General features: G+C 35.8%; 1 protein-coding gene across 1 annotated transcript in view; it reads right to left on the reverse strand.

Annotated features, from left to right (window-relative positions):
* Window positions 1–21,654, reverse strand: part of NARS2 (asparaginyl-tRNA synthetase 2, mitochondrial) — a 170,117-nt gene that overhangs the window by 89,354 nt on the left and 59,109 nt on the right. The window lies entirely within an intron of this gene.

Genomic DNA, 21,654 nt, shown 5'->3' on the forward strand with positions numbered 1-21,654 from the left:
GGAGAGGAAACATATAAGAAAAACAACTGCTTGAACGCATGGGTCGGGGTGGACATGATTAAGGATGTGGACTCGAAACTACCACACCAATGCAACTAACAACAATTTGGAAATAGGTCTTGATCAAGGACACATGACAAAACCAGTGGAAATGTGCATTGGCCATGGGTGGGAGGAGTGCGGGGGGTGGAGGGGAAAGTAGGAGCATGAATCATGTAACCATGTTAAAAATGAATATTAATAAATGTTTTAAAAAAAGGTAATTATACTTAGGAAGAAGCCTCTAAGAATAATGATAATGATATTTAACATTCATATAAAATTTTTAAAAGTTCTTATTTAAAAAAAAATTATTATTAGAGTAGCTGGTATTGATACTTATTACGTGCCCTTCAAATTTTCTTTTTCTTTTATACCAATTCCTTTTATATTCTTGATCTTTTATTCTTCCCAGTGAATTCTGTTACTTTTCTCTAGTTCTATAAAATATATATGGAATTTTGACATGCCACTGAGTAAGTAAATTAATTTAGAATTGTCATTTTTATTATATTGCTTCAGCCTACCTATGAGTAATTTTCCAATTGTTTAGATCTGACTATTTGCGTGAAAAGTGTTCATATAGCCCTGGTTTGTCTTGGTTGGGAGACTCCTAAGTATTTTATACTGCCTACAGTAATTTTAAGTAGAATTTCTCTTCCTATCTTTTGCTGCTTGCATTTTCATAATTTCTTTTTTTAAAACATTTATTAATATTTATTTTTTAGAAAAGTTAACATGGTTACATAATTTATGCTCTTACTTTCCCCTTCACCCCCTAAGCTCCACCCCCATAGCCATAGCCCCTCCTTTTCCAGTTCTTTGCCACCACAAAAAGCTCAGCTATAAATATTTTCGTACAAGTCTGTTTATCTATGATCTCTTTGGGGTACAAACCCAACAATGGTATGGCTGGATCAAAGGGCAGGCATTCTTTTATAGCCCTTTGAGCATAGTTCCAAATTGCCAGCCAGAATGGTTGGATCAGTTCACAACTCCACCAGCAATGCATTAATGTCCCAATTTTGCCACATCCCCTCCAACATTCATTACTCTCCCCTTCTTTCATTTTAGCCAATCTCTAGGTGTGAGGTGATACCTCAGAGTTGTTTTGATTTGCATTTCTCTAATTATTAGAGATTTAGAACACTTTCTCATGTGCTTATTGATACTTTTCATTTCTTTACCTGAAAATTGCTTATTCATGTCTCTTGCCCATTTATCAATTGGGGAATGGCTTGATTTTTTATACAATTGATTTAACTCCTTGTATATTTGAGTAATTAGACCCCTGTCAGTGTTTATTGTTATAAAGATTTTTTCCCAATTTGTTGTTTCCCTTCTGATTTTGACTATTGTTTTTTGTTTGTACAAAAGCTTTTTAGCTTAATATAATCAAAACCATTTAATTTACATTTTGTAATTTTCTCTAACTCTTGCTTGGTTTTAAAATCTTTCCTTTCCCAGAGATCTGACAGGTATATTATTTTGTGTTCACTTAACTTATTTATAGTTTCCCTCTTTATATTCAAGTCATTCACCCATTCTGAATTTATCTTGGTGTAGGGTGTGAGATGTTGATCTAGACCCTAATCTCTCCCATATTGTTTTCCAAATTTCCCAGCAGTTTTTGTCAAATAGTGGATTCAGGTCCCAAAAGTTGGGCTCTTTGGGTTTATCATACACTGTCTTGCTGATGTCATTTATCCCAAGTCTATTCCATTGATCCTCCTCTCTATCTCTTAGCCAGTACCATATTGTTTTGATGACCGCTGCTTTATAGTATAGTTTAATATCTGCTACTGCTAGGCCCCCTTCCTTCACATTTTTTTTTATTATTTCCCTTGATATTCTTGATCTTTTATTATTCCAGACGAACTTTGTTATACTTTTTCCTAATTCAGTAAAAAAGTTTTTTGGTAGTTTGATAGGTATGGCACTAAACAGGTAAATTAATTTGGGTAGAATGGTCATTTTTATTATGTTAGCTCGTCCTACCCATGAGCAATCAATATTTTTCCAATTGTTTAGAACTAGTTTTAATTGTTTGGAAAGTGTTTTGTAGTTGTTTTCATATAATTCCTGTGTTTGTTTTGGTAGATAGATTCCTAAGTATTTTATATTGTCTAGGGTGATTTTAAATGGTGTTTCTCTTTCTACCTCTTGCTGCTGTGATGTGTTGGAAATATATAGAAATGCTGATGATTTATGTGCATTTATTTTGTATCCTGCAACTCTGCTAAAGTTGTTGATTATTTCTACAAGCTTCTTAGTTGATTCTCTAGGATTTTTTAAGTAGACCATCATATCGTCTACAAAGAATGATAGCTTAGTCTCCTCCTTGCCTATTTTGATACCTTCAATTTCTTTTTCTTCTTTAATTGCTACTGCTAGTGTTTCTAGTACAATGTTAAATAATAGAGGAGATAATGGGCATCCTTGTTTCACTCCTGATCTTATTGGAAAGGCTTTTAATTTATCCCCATTGCATATGATGCTTGTTGATGGTTTTAGGTATATATTGTTTATTATTTTTAGGAAAGGTCCTTCTATTCCTATACTTTCCAGGGTTTTCAATAGGAATGGATGCTGTATTTTGTCAAAGGCTTTTTCAGCATCTATTGAGATAATCATGTGATTTTTGTTTGGTAGATTGTTGATATGGCCAATTGTGTGGATGGTTTTCCTAATGTTGAACCATCCTTGCATTCCTGGTATAAATCCCACCTGATCATGGTGGATGATCCTCTTGATCATTTGCTGGAGTCTCTTTGCTAATATTCTATTTAAAATTTTTGCATCTATGTTCATTAGGGAGATTGGTCTGTAGTTTTCTTTCTGTTTTTGATCTACTTGGCTTTGGAATCAGTACCATATTTGTGTCATAAAAGGAATTTGGTAGGACTCATACTTTGCTTATTATATCAAATAATTTGTATAGTATTGGGATTAGTTGCTCTTTGAATGTCTGATAGAATTCACTTGTGAATCCATCAGGCCCTGGTGATTTTTTCTTAGGGAGTTCTTTGATGGCTTGTTCAATTTCTTTTTCTGATATGGGATTATTTAGGTATTCTATTTCTTCTGCTGTTAATTTAGGCAATTTGTATTTTTCTAAATATTCATCCATATCTCCTAGATAGCTATATACTTATTGCCATATAATTGGGCAAAATAGTTTTTAATGATTGCCTTAATTTCCCCTTCATTAGAGGTGAGGTTTCCCTTTTCATCTTTGATACTGTCAATTTGGTTTTCTTCCTTCCTTTTTTTTTATTAGATTGACCAGTACTTTGTCTATTTTATCTGTTTTTTCAAAATACCAGCTTCTAGTCTTATTTATTAATTCAATAGTTCTTTTACTTTTGATTTTATTAATTTCTCCCTTGATTTTTTAGTATTTCTAATTTAGTTTTCATCTGGGGATTTTTCATTTGCTCGCTTTCTAATGTTTTAAGTTGCATGCCCAATTCATTAATCTCTCCTCTCCCTAATTTGTTTATATATGCTCTCAAGGATATAAATTTCCCCCTGAGTACTGTAGTATACAGAATTGGGGTGATATAGTTTTTTCTAGCTTTGGCTGAGTTCCAAAAGCTGTTAGAGGTTTGGAATCTTGAGGAAAGGCAGTTGGCTAGATCTTCCGTGGAGGGAGGTTGTGAATGAGCCGAGCTGCTTTGATTACCTAGCTTTAATATTGAAATTTAGCCTAGCTTTAACATATTTACTTAAGAAATTATTATTTTAGATAAACCCTTTATATCTTCCTTTCCTAATACCATCCCTGCCTTCCCTCCCTTACCTTATATGTCTGTGGAGTTAATAAGGAGAGTAATTAGAGAGGAGTTAAATCTGTGAAGAGTTACCTAATTGACAGCATTAGTTATAGTTAGTCAGTCATCATTTATTCCCTTTAGATAGCAATAGCACTTTGTAAAGCTGAGTTTAAAGGCAGGTCCTTACTCAGACTCCATCTTTACTTCCCTTCCCCCACCTGAGGTTCCTGAGACAACTGATAGGGCTTTCCTTTGATCCACCTTCCTAACAAACATCCTTCAAACAAAATAAACCCTTCTGTGTTTCAACAGCCCTATTAGTGTAATTTGTCTGTTAGTTATCAAGAGGGAAGAAGAGGGAAAGAGACAACATACTCTGGGCTTAGAGGGAAGCTGGGGCATCCATCTTGAAGGAAGGTGTTACTTCAAAACAGGTCCCTTCCTGTGAAATTAACTAAAGCCCGTTTGTTAATTTCAGTCTAGTCTATTTCCCTCAGCTTGTGTTTGAGTCTAAGTCCCAGTCTGTAAGCCTGCTGTGTTTGTCTGTTTAGTTTAATTTCTCTTCTCCCTAAAAGATGTTTCCCTTCTGTGTTATACTCCTGACTTCAGTCCTATTATACCCTGAATCTCCTTTAATCCCAGCCTACCTGTAACTGAGATTACCCACTTAGCAAGTCTCCAACATCCTCCTTTCAAACTTCCTTATACCCCACCTTTCCTCAAATTATCCCCATAACAGTACTGCCTTGACTGCATCCCACAGATTTTGGTAGGATTTCTCTTCAATGAAATTGTTGATTGTTTCTATGATTTCTTCTTTGACTAGCTGGTTTTGAAGAATCATATTAATTTCCAATTAGTTTTTGATTTGCCTGTCCAGGTACCCTTATTAATTATTATTTTTATTGCATTATGATCTGAGGTTACATTTATTATTTCTGCTTTTTTGTATTTGTTTGCAATGTTTCTATGCCCTATTACATGGTCAATCTTTGTGAATGTACCATGTGCAGCTGAAAAGAAGGTGTATTCCTTTTGATTCCTATTTATTTTTCTCTACATATCAATTAAATCTAATTTTTCTAGGACTTCATTCATCTCTCTTACCTATTTTTTATTTTTTAGTTTGATTTATCTAGATCTGAAAGAGGGATATTTAGATTTCCCACTAGTATGGTTTTACTATCTATTTCCTTCTTGAGATCTGCCAATTTCTTCTTTACAAATCTGGCTGCTATGCCATTTGGTGCATACATATTGAGCAATGTTATTTCCTCATTGTCTATACTGCCTTTAATCAGGATGTAATGACCTTCCCTGTCTTTTTTAATCATATCTATTTTTACTTTGGCTTTGTCAGAAATCATAATTGCCATTCCTGCCTTCTTTTTTCTCATTTGATGCCCAAAAGATTTTGCTCAAGCCCTTTACCTTAAACTTGTGTATGTCCACCTGCCTCATATGTGTTTCTCGTAAACAACATATGGTAGGATTTTTGGTTTCTAATCCACTCTGCTTTTTGCTTCCGTTTTATGAGCGAGTTCATCCCATTCACATTCAGAGTTATAATTATCAGTTGTGCATTTGCTGACATTTTGGTATCCTCTCCGAGTTCTACCCCTTCTTCTTACACTCTTTCCTTTTAAACGAGTGGTTTGCTTTAAGCTGGTAACCCTTATCCCCTCACTTGATTAACTTCCCTTTCTATTCCCTCCCTTATTATTCCCTTCTTTTTATTTTTAAGGCCTAATGAATTCCCTCCCCCTTCTTCTCCCCTCCCTTTTTTGACCTCCCCACTCCCCTGCTCCCCTTGGTTTATCCCATCTGACTTTTTCAGTAGGGTTAGATAGAGTTTTATATCCCAATGGATAAAGCTACTCTTCCCTCTCAGGGTTAATCACACTGAGAGTAAGGTTTAAATATTACCTCTTAATGCTCTCTTCCTCTCCTTTTTATAATGGTATTCATCCCTTCCCCTTCCCATGCCCTCTTTGTGTGTAATAGAATATTCTATTTTTCTTATTCCTTCAAGTTTCTCTTGGTGTCCTCTACTATTCACCTCCCTCTTTCCCACCCCCATATCATCTTAGACCATTTAGTATTCCAACCTCTCCCTATGAATAATTCTTCTAATTACTATAATAGTGAATACTATAATAGTGACTAGAGTTCCTTACAGAGAATTATACATAACATTTCTCCACATAGAAATACCAATATTAGATCGTATTGAAGCCCTTAAAGAGGCAAATTTAAAAATATGAGTTTTCTTTCTTTCCCCTCTGGTTCTCATTTACCTTTTCATGTTTCTTTTGATTTTTGTGGTTGGATATCGAGGCTGCATTCTATCAACTCTTCTCTGGGGATAAGATTAGCCATTATGGCTATGAAGAGTTGTCTCTTTTTTTGTTATTTCCATTTAGGCTATTATAGTTCTTACATATAGTTTTCCAGTTCTGCTTTTGGATTGATGAACAGTGGGCCTTACCATCTGCCTTGTCTCTATGCCCGCTAAAAGCCTGACATTGTCATTTGACCTAGTAGATAGCCATTTGCCCCACTACTTAGTATACCTTTAAGACTTCTGATTTTTCCAACTGCCTTGCAGCTGAATTTTTTAAAAATACATATATTGTCTCTTGGTGCAAAGACAATACCCCCAAACAATTCCTCCCTTCTTATACTGCACTGATCAATTTTAATTTAAGTCTGTTTCTTCTCATTCAATTTTCTAAAGATTCAACATTGGTCAAAAAGCTTTAGAGAAATCAGTTTTTAACATAAGATCTGAGTATAAGCCTTTTCTAAAATATTAGTGAAAACGTACAGGAGGACACTATAGTTATAGTTGATACTCAGCATTTATCCAATCTTTAGCCAAATCATGGGGAGGTGAGGCCTTGGTAAGGAAAGTCTTAGATTAAGAGTCAGTACTTAAGATAATTGGATGTTAACATTCTATAACCACCAAGATATCTTTGTGGAGTAAATTTTGCCAAATTAGAAGTAAAATTCTGAAGATGGTTCCAGAAAGGCCATTTTCATTTTTTTTTCTAGTTTTATGGAACAAATGAATTGCTATAAAACAGCTTAGTTATTGGTCACTGATTGCCTGGTCATTTGTTCTCATTTTTCCTTGTGCTGAAAGCTAAGATCAAAAGGTTACACATTGTTGAGAGTAGGACCATTTTTTATTGTTCTGAAAAGCTAAAAAGATATCCCATAGCAGAGTTGCTGAGGTTAAGGTTACTCAGCAAATTAGAATCAATCTTGGCAGTAGGTAGTTTAAATGGTAGAACAAAAATCTAGCCTATACTTCAGGGTTACTATATGTCAACCTGTCTCCATTTTTCTATATCATTTATATTAAGTTTGAGATACAACACTGTCATACTTCACCATTGTCTCCCAGGACCTAGTAAAATGATTTACAAAAAGTATTTAATAAATGTTTGTGGGTCTGAAACAAAATTATGTACAAAATATTATACTAAGTTAGCTAAGGAAGATACAATGACAAAAAAAAATAGACACTTGCCTTCAAGGAACTTGTAAACTAGTGTAGGAGAGAATATAATTTTCAGGATTAGAGAGAGCCAAAGTTCTATGAATTTCCTCAGGAGGAAATATTGTTTTTCAACTGAGTAAAATTAGTTTAGGATTCATAGGGGAGATAGTATCTGAACTGGATCTTGAAAAATACATGGGATTTCAATGAGGGGGCTAACGTACCCTACAACATAGAGAAAGTTACAGGCAATGGAAAAAAAACAAAACTTAATAGAGTCTGGCTGTTTCATCAATGGAGAGGAAGTAATGTATAAGAAGGTTATAAAAGAAATGTGGACCCAGAGTATTAGCGAAGATTCAATGGAAAGACTGTTGAGTTTGGAATCAGGATTTGTGTCCCAGCTTTGTGTTTCAGAGATATAATTTTGAGCAAGACATTAACATCTCTGAGCTTTAGTTTCTCATTTATAAAATGAGGAAATGGATTCAGTGACCTCTATGATCCTTCTAGCTCTAAATCCATGATCCTATTTAGATAATGTACATACCAGAGCTTAATGAAACTTAAAGAACTATTATTATCATCAGCATTATTATTGTGGAAGGTCTAAAATACCAGGCTATGGAGTCTGGACTTTATTTAATAAATTAATAGGGACTTATTTAAATATTACAAACAGTAGAATAATGAATCACACTTTATACCACAGGCATAATAAATCTGATAGGCATATTAAAAGGTGAGAATAAATGCAAAGATCCTGACTGGGGGTTATGGTAATACCCCATATAAAAGGTAACTAATTTTTTCTGACATAGTAATAGTAGGATTGGAAAGGAATAAATGAATGCATAAGAGAATGTACAGAGAGAATTAACAAGGACCTATTTGGAAAAAATAAAACTGAGGAGGTGATGGTTGCAAGGCATTGTGGTCCATTAGTTCATTTGGATGTGACTACTTTTAGTCTGAAAAGTTTATAACTGAGAAAATGACTAAAATAACTGTTCTGGGGCTTCGGCAAGCTTACATGATGACTACTGGGTTCAGTTCTGACAGAAAGATGGATTTCTAGGGTGTTAACCTTCAAAGTTAAAGATGAATAATTGTTCACCAGGAAATTGATCTGAGGCATTACAACATGCTAGCAAGACAGAAAAGTAAGCTGAGCATAGGTGTTGTAAGAAACTGAAGAAAGAAGAAACAGAAGGTTTCCAGTTAAGCCAAATGACTTCAGTTGCTTTGCTGGAAGACTGATGTTTGGAAGAGAAGTCCTTTGCTGATCAGCAAGAGAAAAGCTGCTGTAAGTCCAAGGGGAGAACTGAATCCTGCTGCTGTGTGAGGAGAAGCTTTTCAGGGGAGTTTACTCTTGCCTTCTATTACCCTCAATGGTTTGAGAAAGAAAGGCTTTATATGTTTTGCAGTGAATTGTGTTTTGATGTGGAAAGAGACCTTGAGTTGACTGGACAAAGCAGAATTCCCTGCTATTTGCAGATCTGATGAGTATGGGCAGTTCTTTAGCTTAAGAGAACTTCTTGTTACTGAAAAGATAGGGCACTTTTATCAGAGCCCCAAAAAATGGCTGTTAGAGAAAAGAACTTGTCATTGCTTCATCTAGACCAGTGGTTCCCAAACTTTTTTGGCCTACCGCCCCCTTTCCAGAAAAAAATATCACTTAGCCCCCTGGAAATTATTTTTTTTTAAATTTTAATAGCAATTAATAGGAAAGATAAATGCACCTGTGGCCATCACCGCCCCCCTGGATTGCTGCAGCACCCACCAGGGGCGGTAGCACCCACTTTGGGAATCACTGATCTAGATCAAGAGAAGAGGTTTTACCCAGAGGGAGAGTGATGAGAACCAGAAGTGGAACAGCTAGCAGAGTAGTTTTGCATAGGATGGGTTGCTACTGAAGAGACCAAAAACATCAACATCTGTGTTCCAGAGTTGAGAGTTGCCCTAAGCATGTCTGTATGCTTCCTGTTAACTGTAGGTCCACTCTTCCTGATCTATACTGCATGTATTAGTAGCAGAATATGACTCACCTTCATGGATGGACTAAGATGTTTTCATTATTCCTACTTTTGTTTCCTGTTGAGTAAATATCATTGTATTGCTTTTGCCTTCTTGTTGAATAAGTGTTTTTGGTTTAGAACTAATGGTATCATTGTAAAAGACTTCATGGAAATAGGAAGCACAATGACAGAGGCTCAAAAACAACAGTAACAAGTAGTAGAAGTATATCTCACACACACCAGAGTGGTAATGGCCTCCTCCCTTGAACCTACCAGCTGCCAGTATGAGTGTGGGTTGGTGAGTCCCTAAATGTGCAAGAGTAGAAGTTATGCCACATAGAAAATATCATGTTGTTTTCCCTACCAGATTGTATGTTTCTTGAGGAGAGTTATTTCACTTTTGACTTAGTATCCCCAACACACATTATTCTTTAACAAATGTTAGTTGACTGACTGATTAATCATTTCACCTACAAAGTCTCTTCTCAAAGTTAAATCATCCCTGGTCTTCCCAATAATCCTTGTATGGTAAAATTTTTGTTTCCTTTTCCCTTCCTTTAAACATGCTTCAGCTTATTAATTAAAAAAAAAAAACTCTTATTTTTGGTCTTAGAAACAATACTAAGTATTGTCTCCAAGGCAGAAGAGTGGTAAGGTTAGGCAATTAGAATTAAATTGCTTGTCCAGCATCACACAGTTGAGAAATGTCTAAGGTCATATTTGAACCCAAGTCTTTCCATCTCTAGGCTGGACTCTCTATCCACTGAACTACTTAACTGCCTCCAGTTTATCAATGTTCTTACTAAAATGTAGTACTCAAAGATGAACATAATATTTAGAGAAGGTCTGACCAAGACAGAGTACAATGGAACTATAATCTCTCTTTCCTAAATACAATTTTCCTACTAACAGAGCTGATCACCATTGTTTCTTGGGCTGTCATGTCCATACTGGTGACTCTTAAAGGTTACAGTCTGATAAAACAAACAAACAAAAAAAACACTTTCTAGTTATTTTTCACATGGATTGCTATCTAGTCAGGATTCCTCCATCCTATATACATGCATACATTTCATTCCGTGCAAACAGGCACTCAATTAGGTAATGAGATACAACTAAAATAACATGGTAAACTCTTTTCTGCTTAACAATTCCAATATTCTATTCTTTGAACATGAATGCTTCAAATCAAGCTCCTCTAGGAGCTCAGTTTGAGAGCCTATTCCTATGTAAAATATGAGGCATCTTATTAGACATTATCCTGGGAACTCTTTTGTCAGTAATCCACCCATTTTTGAATGGAAATTCAATCCAAATTTATGATGAAATGTCTAGCACTTCTATTTTTAGATTTTACTTTTAATTATTGCTCTTTTAAAAACCTGCACACCAGAAATTCTGGCTTTTTAAGCACTAGAAAGAAATGATGCCTAAGCAGTCACTTTAGCCTAAGGAAAGGATTATTAATCAACAAGAATTCTTATGCTCTTATTATGTGCCAGTCATTGTACTAAGTCTGGGAATACAAATAGGAGCAGAAAAACAATCTCTGCTTTCAAGGAGCTTATATTCTAATGAGAAAGGAAAATACAATAAAGTAGGTGGGATGTGAAAAAGATGAGAAGCAGTCCAAGGGTGAAGTCAATTAAAGAGGTTTCAGTGGCAGGGTAGAGAGAGTCATGTGGAGATGGTTAAGCACTATAACCTGGAGTGAGGACATCATTGGTCTGGGTTTCCTACTTAAACTGGAGGTTCTAGGAGGTCTCAGCCAGTCTGAAAGGAAAGCCTCAGAAATGGAGGGCACTTTCAGTGTGAGAAGTATAACAGTTTACTAAGTAAAATGTAAGATTTCCCAAATCTTGTGCTGTGCTTGGAAGTCTTTTGGTAAATATATACATTCACTGAAAATTACTCATAAAAGAGCTTCAAAGATATTAGATTAAACACATTCTAGCAGAGAAATACATGAGAAATGTCTCAAAGCAAGTTTGAATTCATGGAAAGGATCTATAGATATATAGCTAATCTAATTATCCATAATATCTCTAAGTGGTCACCTATCCTAACTCATTTTAACCTCCAATCAAAATGAAACCTTTTCCTCTAAAGCTTACTCATGTTTCTGTTGGAAATATGATTATTGGAAAATGTCTTTCTTGTTTTAAACTAAATACTGCTTCTTTGTAAAGTTTACTCACTGGATCTAATTTGGTCTTCCAGACCTAAGCTGATTGAGTCTGTCCCTCTTTCAAATGGCAACTCTTCAACTATTTTGAAAACTGTAATTATGATTACTCTAAAATTTCTCTTTGGGCTAAATATCTCTACTTCTTTCATACAATTCTCATAGGATAATGGTACCTAATTTCCTCACCATCTTGGTCATCCTTCTCTGGATGTCCCCCTTAAAATAATAAGAAACAGAAAACAACATCAATATTCAAATAACATTGTTCTATGAAACACTAAGTATATCCCACAAAAAAGGAAATTACGGAAAATATGCTATTTATTCAGCAAAGTCACTAAGTATTCCAGAAACAAAACCCAAGCCATCTCATTCTCATGTTCACAAAATATTTCACTAGCCAAAGTCAAACGTGAAATAATGCCAGCTTTGGTTGCACATATGTTACAAAAGAAAAAAAAAAGCACAAATGTTTATATCATGTTTACCTGCTTATCTGCCCTAAGAACCTATATGAAATAGCAAAATAGCAGTGATGGCATTCTCTCTTGTATAAGAGGTAAGACAGGAGAAAAGTAGAGCATGATGTCAATAAAAATAAAATTGTGAATTCAAACCAATAAAAAGGAACTGCTTCTTTATAATAGATTTCGTCTTGATTTATAGAAATCATAAATTCAGAGTAAATAAATCTGTTTTCTATTATTATATATGAGGAATCAAATGTACTTTCAGAGAATAAATTGTTAGGGCTAAAAGGGACCTTAGTAGGCATCTAGTTCAAACCTCTCATTTTATGAATCAGGAAGCTGGGGTCCAAAAAAGAGAAATTATTTGCCTATGATCATGTGGACTTAAGGGACAGAGCTAAGATATTGTTTCTGATCAGGTAGCTTTTGAGATTACCTAAAGTAAGTTCTAGGTTAGTGATGGCGAACCTATGCATGGGTGCCAAAATTATGTAGAGTGCTCTCTGTGGGCATGTATCACTCCCCTCCCTTGCAGAGTTCATAACTAGAAAAGCAGAGGGACTCAGGTGTAGCTGCTCCCCTCCTAATCACCCCCTGTGCCTTATGACATTTTTTCACATCCCCCACCCTTCTGCCCAGAAGCTCAATGGGAACACTTCCTCCCTCCATGTATGAGGTAAAGGGGCAGGGGGAGGGGTGGGTGGGATTCGGGTGTGCCCTAAAGCAAGGCAGTCAGCAATGTCCCTAGCTGGTGTGAGTCCAAGTCTGTAGGGAGGTCCTGAACCCCAGTACAAAGCAGTCTATGTAGCATGCCTGGTCTGGGTAAGCCCAGAGTGAGGTCTGGGCCCTAGTGCAAGTCGGTCCATAGTACCAGGTCTGTGTAAGCTCAGACAGAGGTCCAGAGACCCTATCCAAGATCAAAACAAGGTTACAAAATCCCCAGGGCAAGGCAGTCTATAGTGGATCTGATCTGATCAAGCTCAGAGGGTGGCCCCAAACCCCTGCCCAAGCCTAAGTACACAGTGCTCTGAGTTCTGCAAGCCATTAGCAGTCCTAGGTGATGACTGCATCAGCAAGTGGAAGATGGCTTTAAGAGTTCTTCTGGAACTCTGGAACATATTTCTGGAAGAACTGAAACTTGCAGAAACAAAAGAAATAGAGTTAAGGATGGCAATAAGGAAAAATTGAAGTATAAGAGAGTGCCCTCTCTACCCTGAGAACAGAGCTTACCTTTAAGATAAAAGTAAAAGTCAAGAAAAAGGCTAGGAAAATGAACAAATATATAAAAAATCCCCACTGAATCACAGAATATTTTCACAAGACAAAGAAGAGCAAGGCATGGACTTAGATGAGAATAGTGAAAGGAAAGCAACTACATACAAAACTTCAAAGAAAAATATAAACTGTCTCAGGCTCTGGTAGAGTTCAAAAAGGATTTCAAAAATCAAATAATAGAGGCAGAAGAAAAATGGGGAAGAGAAATGAAAACAATGCAAGAAGAAAATAACAGCATAGAAAGCAGAATTGGCTCAATGAAAAAGAAAGTTCAAAAGTTCACAGAAGAAAATAATCCCTTAAAATTTATAATTAGATAACCAGAAGCTAAAGACTTCACGAGACATCAAGAAACAATAAAACAAAGTCAAAAGAATGGGGGGGGAAAAAAAAGAAAACTTGAAATATGTTACAGAAAAAACAAATAACCTGGAAAACAGATCTAGGAGAGACAATTTAAGAATTATTGGGCTACCTGAAAGTCATGATAAAAAAACAAAAACCAACAAAAAACACCAAACACCATATTACAAGAAATTATTAAAGAAAATTGCCATGATATCCTTGAACAAAAGGGTAAAATAGAAATCGAAAGAATCCACAGTTCACTTCCTGAAACAAATCCCCAAATGACAACTCCAAGGAATATTACAGTTAAATTCAAGAGCCCCCAAACCAAGGAGAAAATACAGTAAGCAGCCAGAAAGAAACAATTCAAACACTATGGGGCTAAGTTAGGATTACACAGGTCTTATCAGTTTCCACATTAATGGATCAGAAGATATGGAATATGATAGTCCTGAAGGTGAAAGATCTAGATTTATAACCCAGAATCACCTATCCACCAAAAACTGAGTATATAGTCTTTCTGGGGGAAAAATGGTCATTTAGTGAAAGAGATTTCCAAGCATTTCTGATGAAAAGACCAGACCAAAACAGAAAATCTGATGTCTCAATAAAAGACTCATGAGAAATATAAAAAGGAAAATAAAAGATTTAAGGGATTCAATAAGGTCAAACTGTTTATATTCCTACATGGAAAGATATTTCTAATTCTTAATTTTTATCAGTATTAGAGCAATTAGAAGGATTATACATAGACAGCAGTTGTGGGAATAAGCTGATTAGGATAATATATGTCAAAAAAAAATCAAGGTGTGAAAAAGTGGATTGTGCTGAGAGGAAAGGGAAGGGAGGGGTGGAATGGGGTAAGTTATTTCACCTAAAGAGGCACAAAAAACTATTAAAGTGGACAGGAGGAAGAAGGTGGTGACTAGAAATGTTTAAACTTTACTTTCGATTCTCTAGCTCTCTTCCGGGTTAAGATGGCGGCAGAGTAAAAAGCAGCTGCTTAACCTCTCCTAACCCACACATACAGGACTCCTCAAGAAGACAAAAAAGAAAACAAATCCAGAGTAGCGAATTGACCCCACAACGTGGTGCAGCATTGAAGGTATGTGGAATTGGGGCATTTCCAAGGTATAAAGGGGTGAAACAGCTCTCACTAAAACGTGAGCTAAGCAACCCCCTACCCCACACACCACCTACAGTGCCAAAGCCAGCCCAAAAGACTTAGAGCAAGTTTGGGGCACCCATTAAGTCCTTAGCAGCTACCTGGGGTCACCAGGCCCTGCTCCTGAGAGCAGCAAGACTTAAGACCCCAAGAGGCTAAAGAACGCATGGACTTTGAACACAGGCCCTGAGCACAGGCGTGGTCGCAGCTGCAGACGCGGATCCTGAGCGCAGGCGAAGACCTTGAGTGGGGACCCAGTGCAGAGGGGTGCATGACTGTGGAAGCAGCACCCTGAGGCTGTTAAAGGAGCTTTGGGCAGAGGAACAAGCAAGGGGACCACCAGGAGGCTTGACCCTGAGAACAACTAGACCTGTGACCTCAGGAGCCTAAAGAGTGCAGACAGACCCTGGGCGTGAGGATAAAGCTGAGAGGGCGCTGGGCTAACAATGGCAAGCCAGAGACAAGAACCCCAGAAGAGAAAGATCAAGAAGAAATTCTTAACACTTGACAACTTTTACACAGAAAAAATCCAGACAACAGAGCAAACAGCAGAGGAGAACAAACAAGTAATCATATCCAAACCTTCCCCCTAAAATTGAAAGATCATAAAAAATGGAAAAGGACCCACTTGTACAAAAATACTTATAGCAGTTCTTTTTGACGTGGCAAAGAAATAGAAAATGAGGGGATAGCCATCATTTGGGGAATGGTTCAACAAATTGTGGTATATGTTGGAGATGAAATACTACTGTACTATAAGAAATGATAAGCAGGATGATTTCAGAAAAAGCTGGAAAGATCTACATGAAATGATACAAAGAAAAATAAGCAAAACTGGGAGAATATTGTACACAAAAATAGCAATATTATTATATACAATAACAGTACAATATTATTGTATACAATAACAGTACAATGATCAACTCTGATAGACTTAGTTAATCTCAGCAGTACAATGATCTGGGACAATTCTGAAGGACTTTTATAACAGAGAATGCTATCCATATCCAGAGGAAAAACTGTTAGAGTCAGATGCAGTTAAAAACATATTATCTTCACATTAGTATATATACAATTTTATTTTAGGGTTCTGGTTTATATGAGTATTCTCTTATAGCAATGACCAATATGGAAGTCTGGTTTGCATGATAATACAGGTATAATCCAGATCAAATTACTTGCCATCTCTGGGAGGGGGAAAGGAAGTAAGGGAGGCAGGGAGACAATTTGGATCTTATAATTACAGAAAAAGTATGTTGAAAATTGTTATTACATGTAATTGGGAAAATAAAATAACTTTGAATAAAAAAATTAAATACCAAACACATAAGTTTAGATTTGATCTTCAAGATAAAAATAACAAATAGAATTCATATAGTGCTTTTTAACAAATATTAGTTCATCTTATCATCAGAATAATCCTGAGAGTTAGTTAGATGTTATTAGTCTCATTTTACAAATTAGGAAAATAAGGCAAAAAGAAGTTAGGTGACTTGCCCAGGATCACACAGTTACTAAGTGTCTGAAGATGTATTTGAACTCAGATCCTCTTTATTTCTGGTTCAGTGGTCTATCCACTGTACCACTTATTTGCATGGGAGTGATAAGGTCAGCCCTATACATCAGGGAAACCTGTTTGGCAACTGTATGGGACATTCCATGAAAATACCTTCCTATCTTTCTATGCCTTCCTATTCCTAAGTCCTCCTAAGTCTATTCTTTATCCTCACCAAGACCTTCAATTACTATATCCCTTAGAACTTTCTCAGGCTGTTACCCTTGCTCACTTCAGTATCTTTACTTCCCAATCTGGACCTCTGATTTAAACAGTTCAATTTTACTCTGCCCTTTATTCCTAAATCAATTGCTTCCTTGTTCTATCATGTTTTGCCAAACACCAATGATGGAATATTCCATCATTTACTTCCTCTGCTTTTACTCACATACTTCTGAAAAGAGTTCTATAAAGTCTAAAATGACTGGATACTTTACAAATTTACTAACAAGTCTCAATTGGATACTGATAGCAACAAGAAAATCCTTTTTACTAGTTGTGGTAAATGGGATACATTCTCCACAGAAGTTATTACAATCTCTCTCAGGCTTTCAGAGACTTGGTTTACAGCAATGCATTTACTTATCTAGGCTAGAATACTCACAAATATCAAGACTGGTATGATGAAAATGATGGAGAAATTCAGAAGTTACTAAATGAAAAACAAGAACTCCACAGAATACTAGCAAGATAGCTTATTCTCATCTCTAAGAAGCCAGCATTTATCTCCAACAAAAGTGCAAACAAAGCTTAGGAAAATGTAGGATTCTTGGTTCAAAAAAAAGGAAGATAAAATTTATTGTAGGATATAAAAATCTTAACACATAGTGAATATACTTATGATATGACAAGTGACTATAATTATACATCTTTTGTGAACCAACAGATGACAAACTCTTATATTAGAAATTCAAACATTAAAATATTCTAAGTAAATCAAATAAATTCTATTACAACTAGACTATTATTATAATATACCAAAGTATTGATAATAATTGCTCCAACATAGCATTGATACATAAACTTAAGAGCAATGATTTTAACAGATGTTACAATACCAAATACTCAATTTCTAAAGATTCAGAAATGAAAACCTTTCAAAATATAGCAAGCTAAGGGCAATGAAGTAGGCTCAGTGGATAGAGGGCCAATGGATAAAGATGGGAGGTCTTAAGTTCAAATCTGACCTTGGACATTTCCTAGCTGGTCAAGTCATTTAACCCCAATTCTCTAATTCTTATTGCCCTTCTATCTTGGAACTGATACTTAGTATAAATTCTAAGACAGAAGACAAGGGTTTTAAAAAAAATAGCAACCCATCAGAGATTTTCGTCATATAGGGAAAGTCATCTTATTTACTATTAGAGTTATAATAGAGATGCTTTTACAGAGTCAAGAAAGGATGATCTTACATCCTAATATTTTTATTAAGCTACCAAATATAATTATCTTATCTATCATTGCAATAATTGGCAGAATATTAAGTATAAAAACACAATAGTAGGATAACAACATGTCCTGGGACTGTTTTTATCTTAATTTCAAAGAAAAAATGAGAATAAGATTATACAATAAAAATAAAAAGGGTTTATAGTAGCTACCTTCTTAGGTCTCTTCTAACTTCAAATCTATAATCTGGCCATAAGATGGATATCAGTTAATCAACCAGCATTTATTAAACACCTACTACTGTCAAAGAAATATAGTCATGATTTCTGAACTACCAAGGTAAATAACTTTTTAAGAGTTTAACTGAAATCATGCTGAATCTTAAATCAATTTATTAGCTGAAATGGAAAAAAAAATAAACTTGAAATACTCCATACAATTTCAGAGATAGCAAAATCTCATAAGAAAAACAATATAAAGAATAAACCAAACTGAATAATGGTCCCTGAGAAGAAATGAGAAAATACATCTTTCCTTGTCTGTGGAAGAGGTGGGAACTCCAGCTGTGCAGGCCTGCATAAGCCCTGAGTCAGATAGGCAATGGCTTAGTCAGTGTCACTGAGCTATTCTTTTTCCTTTTCAGTCTTTTAAAATCTTTGTCACATGCTACTTACTGGAAGAGAGGGGCACAGCATATTTGGAAATTAATATGATGTAAAAAATGTCAATAAACTTTAAAAAATAAAGGAACTAAAACTAAACTTCCAGCTCTAACAGGGCAGGTAGCACATTGTAGTCTTTTACAAGAATTCAGACAAAGTAATCTTCTTTAGTATCAAAGACTCTTTGCCCTTTAAGAAAACGTTCTGTTCTTGTCTTTTTCTAATAGTGCCTTTTATTGACTATATGGAAACAATTCACTACAATACTTAAATTACTGATTTGGCAGGAGCGTGCTTAATTCTTTCAGAAAGAATTTGTCATTTACCAATTTGTGTTTACATTCTGAACATACTGAAAACTTTTTTTTCTATTTAAAAAAAAATCAGTTTTAAAAATAGAGCCATGAACTCATGGGACTACCAAACATCATTGTAGATAAATACAGCTTTTCTAAATCTAATTGACATTTACTTCATTTAAAATGTCTATTAAAAAAATTGAAGAAAAGCAGGGAGAAAAAAGCTCAACAACTTGTTCTTGGAGATTAGATCATTCATGGATCTGAAACATGATGTACTATACTAATAATCTACAGCCTTGCAAATTAAATTGGGAACATCTGACTGACATTACTAAAAAAAGGCCACATCTCTTAAAAAATAGAAATTCTATAATTCATTAATTTAGTTTTATGGAAAGTATTTTTGCACACTATGTTCTCTCCTGTAGCTTCATTAAATTTTACTAAGAATATATTTAATGTGATAAGGAGAACTACATGTTTTGCATCTTTCCAGGAATCTCAAATGTTTGGTTAGTCACATACCTTATAACATATAAACTTCATGCCTCACAACACCTGAGGAAACTTTTCTCCTTGCCAATGAAGGATGAATAAATACTCAGAGATGAGGGGGACATCTTTGTGGCATATTCTGTCAAAATCAGAAATCAAACTGGCAGGAAAAATAATATAGAAATTTGGGGAATATGAATTATATGGAATGAGGAAACTATAACACAAAAAAATCGAAGGGTCCCTAAATCTTAAGTCTTGTGGCTCCAATATGGAGCCCTGAATAACAAATACTATTGTGTTTCTTCTCTCATACTAGATCTGACTAGATAAGTCTCCTTGGCAATGTAAGCCCTTTGGGGGAAAGGGCTATTTCTTTTTAAGTCTGTAACTCCAGCATTTAGCACAGTAGTTCCCAAACTTTTTTGGCCTACTGCCCCCTTTCCAGAAAAAATATTACTTAGCACCCCGTCACATACTATCACTGCCCCCTTACAGTTATTCACCGCCCCCAAATGCACCTGTGGCCATCAACACCCCATTGGATCCACTGCAGCACCCACCAGGGGGTGGTGGCGCCCACTTTGGGAATCACTGATTTAGCATAATGCCTTGATGGAGTATTTCATAAATATTGTTTAATTGCCCTTCTTGGCCCTCTCTTTCCAATTTTCTCTTGTATTTAAAGTCTTTTACCATTTGACTCTAACCTATCGTTCTAGGTTGACCACAAATTACTTCCTTGATATACTTACACTATATTCCACCCAAACTGAAATTTCTGATGCTGCCCCAAAAATCATTCTATCTCTTATCGCCATGCTTTTGCATAGGCTGTCTACCCATGCCAAGGATGCTTTTCCCTCCTTCCATTAGAATCCCTTAGTTCCCTTCAAGTGTCACCTCAAGTGCAACCTTTTACAGAAGGCCTTTTGAGATTTCTATTGTTTGCCCAAAGGGCTATCTATAAAACTATGTACATACCCTTTGATCCTGTAATACCATTACTGGACTTGTATACTAAAGAGATAATAAAAATGGGGAAAGGACCTGTTTCTACAAAAATATTTATAGCAGTTCTTTTTGTGGTGGCAAGGAATCGGAAATTACTGATGGTCTAGCTGTCTTTTGTAGGTCAAGAACTGAGCCATCATTTGCAAATGCTGATTAAATTAAATTTGAAAAATGATGGGAAAACTATGAAAGCACATAAAGTCTGTTTTTGAGATTAATCTTTTTGACTTACACAAATCAAGAAAGAGCAGTGTAGTACTCTTGAGAAGGAAAGCTCCTGTATAATTTTTGTAAAAAACAAGATTAAAAAAAATTTTTGAGAGAAATTTCAGGAAAAGCATGCTAAGTCCTTGAATCAAGAAAGTGAACTGTTTGAAGAAAGTTCCATAAAGGAACCTACACTGCACCAGAAGATCCAGAATGAACTTTGGGATATAATTGATTAAACTGAAGGGAGTTTAGCACATTTATTCTTAATGTAAACTCTTATGCCAAAGGGGATTGCCCCCTAATTGGCTTTTTCTCAATGTGCCTAGCAAACATTGGTTTTGCTCTCCTTCTCCTATTTCCCTCTTATCTCCAACTATTGTAGTTTCCTCTTAGAAAGTGCAATATCGTATGCACCTTTAGCTAGAAGATCTTTAGAGGTATAAGCTGGTTATGTTAAATGATTCACTGGGGAGACTAGTCTCCCAAAGAATCACAGGGGGGATCGTGAAGCTAGGATTAACTCTTCCCTTGCCTATTTTTTGCTAATCAAATCAAGAACTTAAAGTACCCCTACTTGACACTAAGAGTTTGCAAGTCACTTACTAAAGTAAGCTCATACCTCCAAAGGTCACTGCTCCCTACCTTGGGCAGTGCTAGGCAAATTGAAATATTGTGACTGGTTCCCGTAAAGTGGGAGAGTGACAGGAAGTGACATTGAGAAAAAAGGCCAGCCCAAGGACTGATTCACTCTCTCTGAGTTGGTGAGCTGGACTGGAGGAGGAGACCTTTTCCCTGGATCCTGCATTGGCTTGCGGTGGTGAGTGCAGTGATTCCTTCCTTGGTTCTTCAGTGAGAAGACCCTCTTTGCTTGTTAACACTTCGGTGGGACACTCCTTTCAGTGTGAGTTCTAGTGAGATTCTTGGCAGTCTTAGCCTCATGTGTACTGAAGGTTCTCAGTGGATTCTTCAGTGTCTCCTGGCTCTTTGGATTTTGGTTTCCTAATCAGGACTTTGGATTTTGGTGGGATTTGCTTTTGGATTTGCATTTGCGGTCTGGAGACATTAGGATTAAACTTAGGGTATTTGTAGCTAGGCAGTACTTTCTGTCTCTTTATCTACATTTTTCCACTTTCACTCTTTCCATCTCTTTGTAAATAAAGCTGCTAAAAGTCATTTTGACTTAAGCTGTAATGTTTTTAAATTGGCGACCACAATACTACATTAGAACTTTCATATTAGC

The sequence above is a fragment of the Gracilinanus agilis genome, chromosome 3 (genome assembly GCF_016433145.1).
Source record: "Gracilinanus agilis isolate LMUSP501 chromosome 3, AgileGrace, whole genome shotgun sequence".
NCBI classification, from domain to species: Eukaryota; Metazoa; Chordata; class Mammalia; order Didelphimorphia; family Didelphidae; genus Gracilinanus; species Gracilinanus agilis.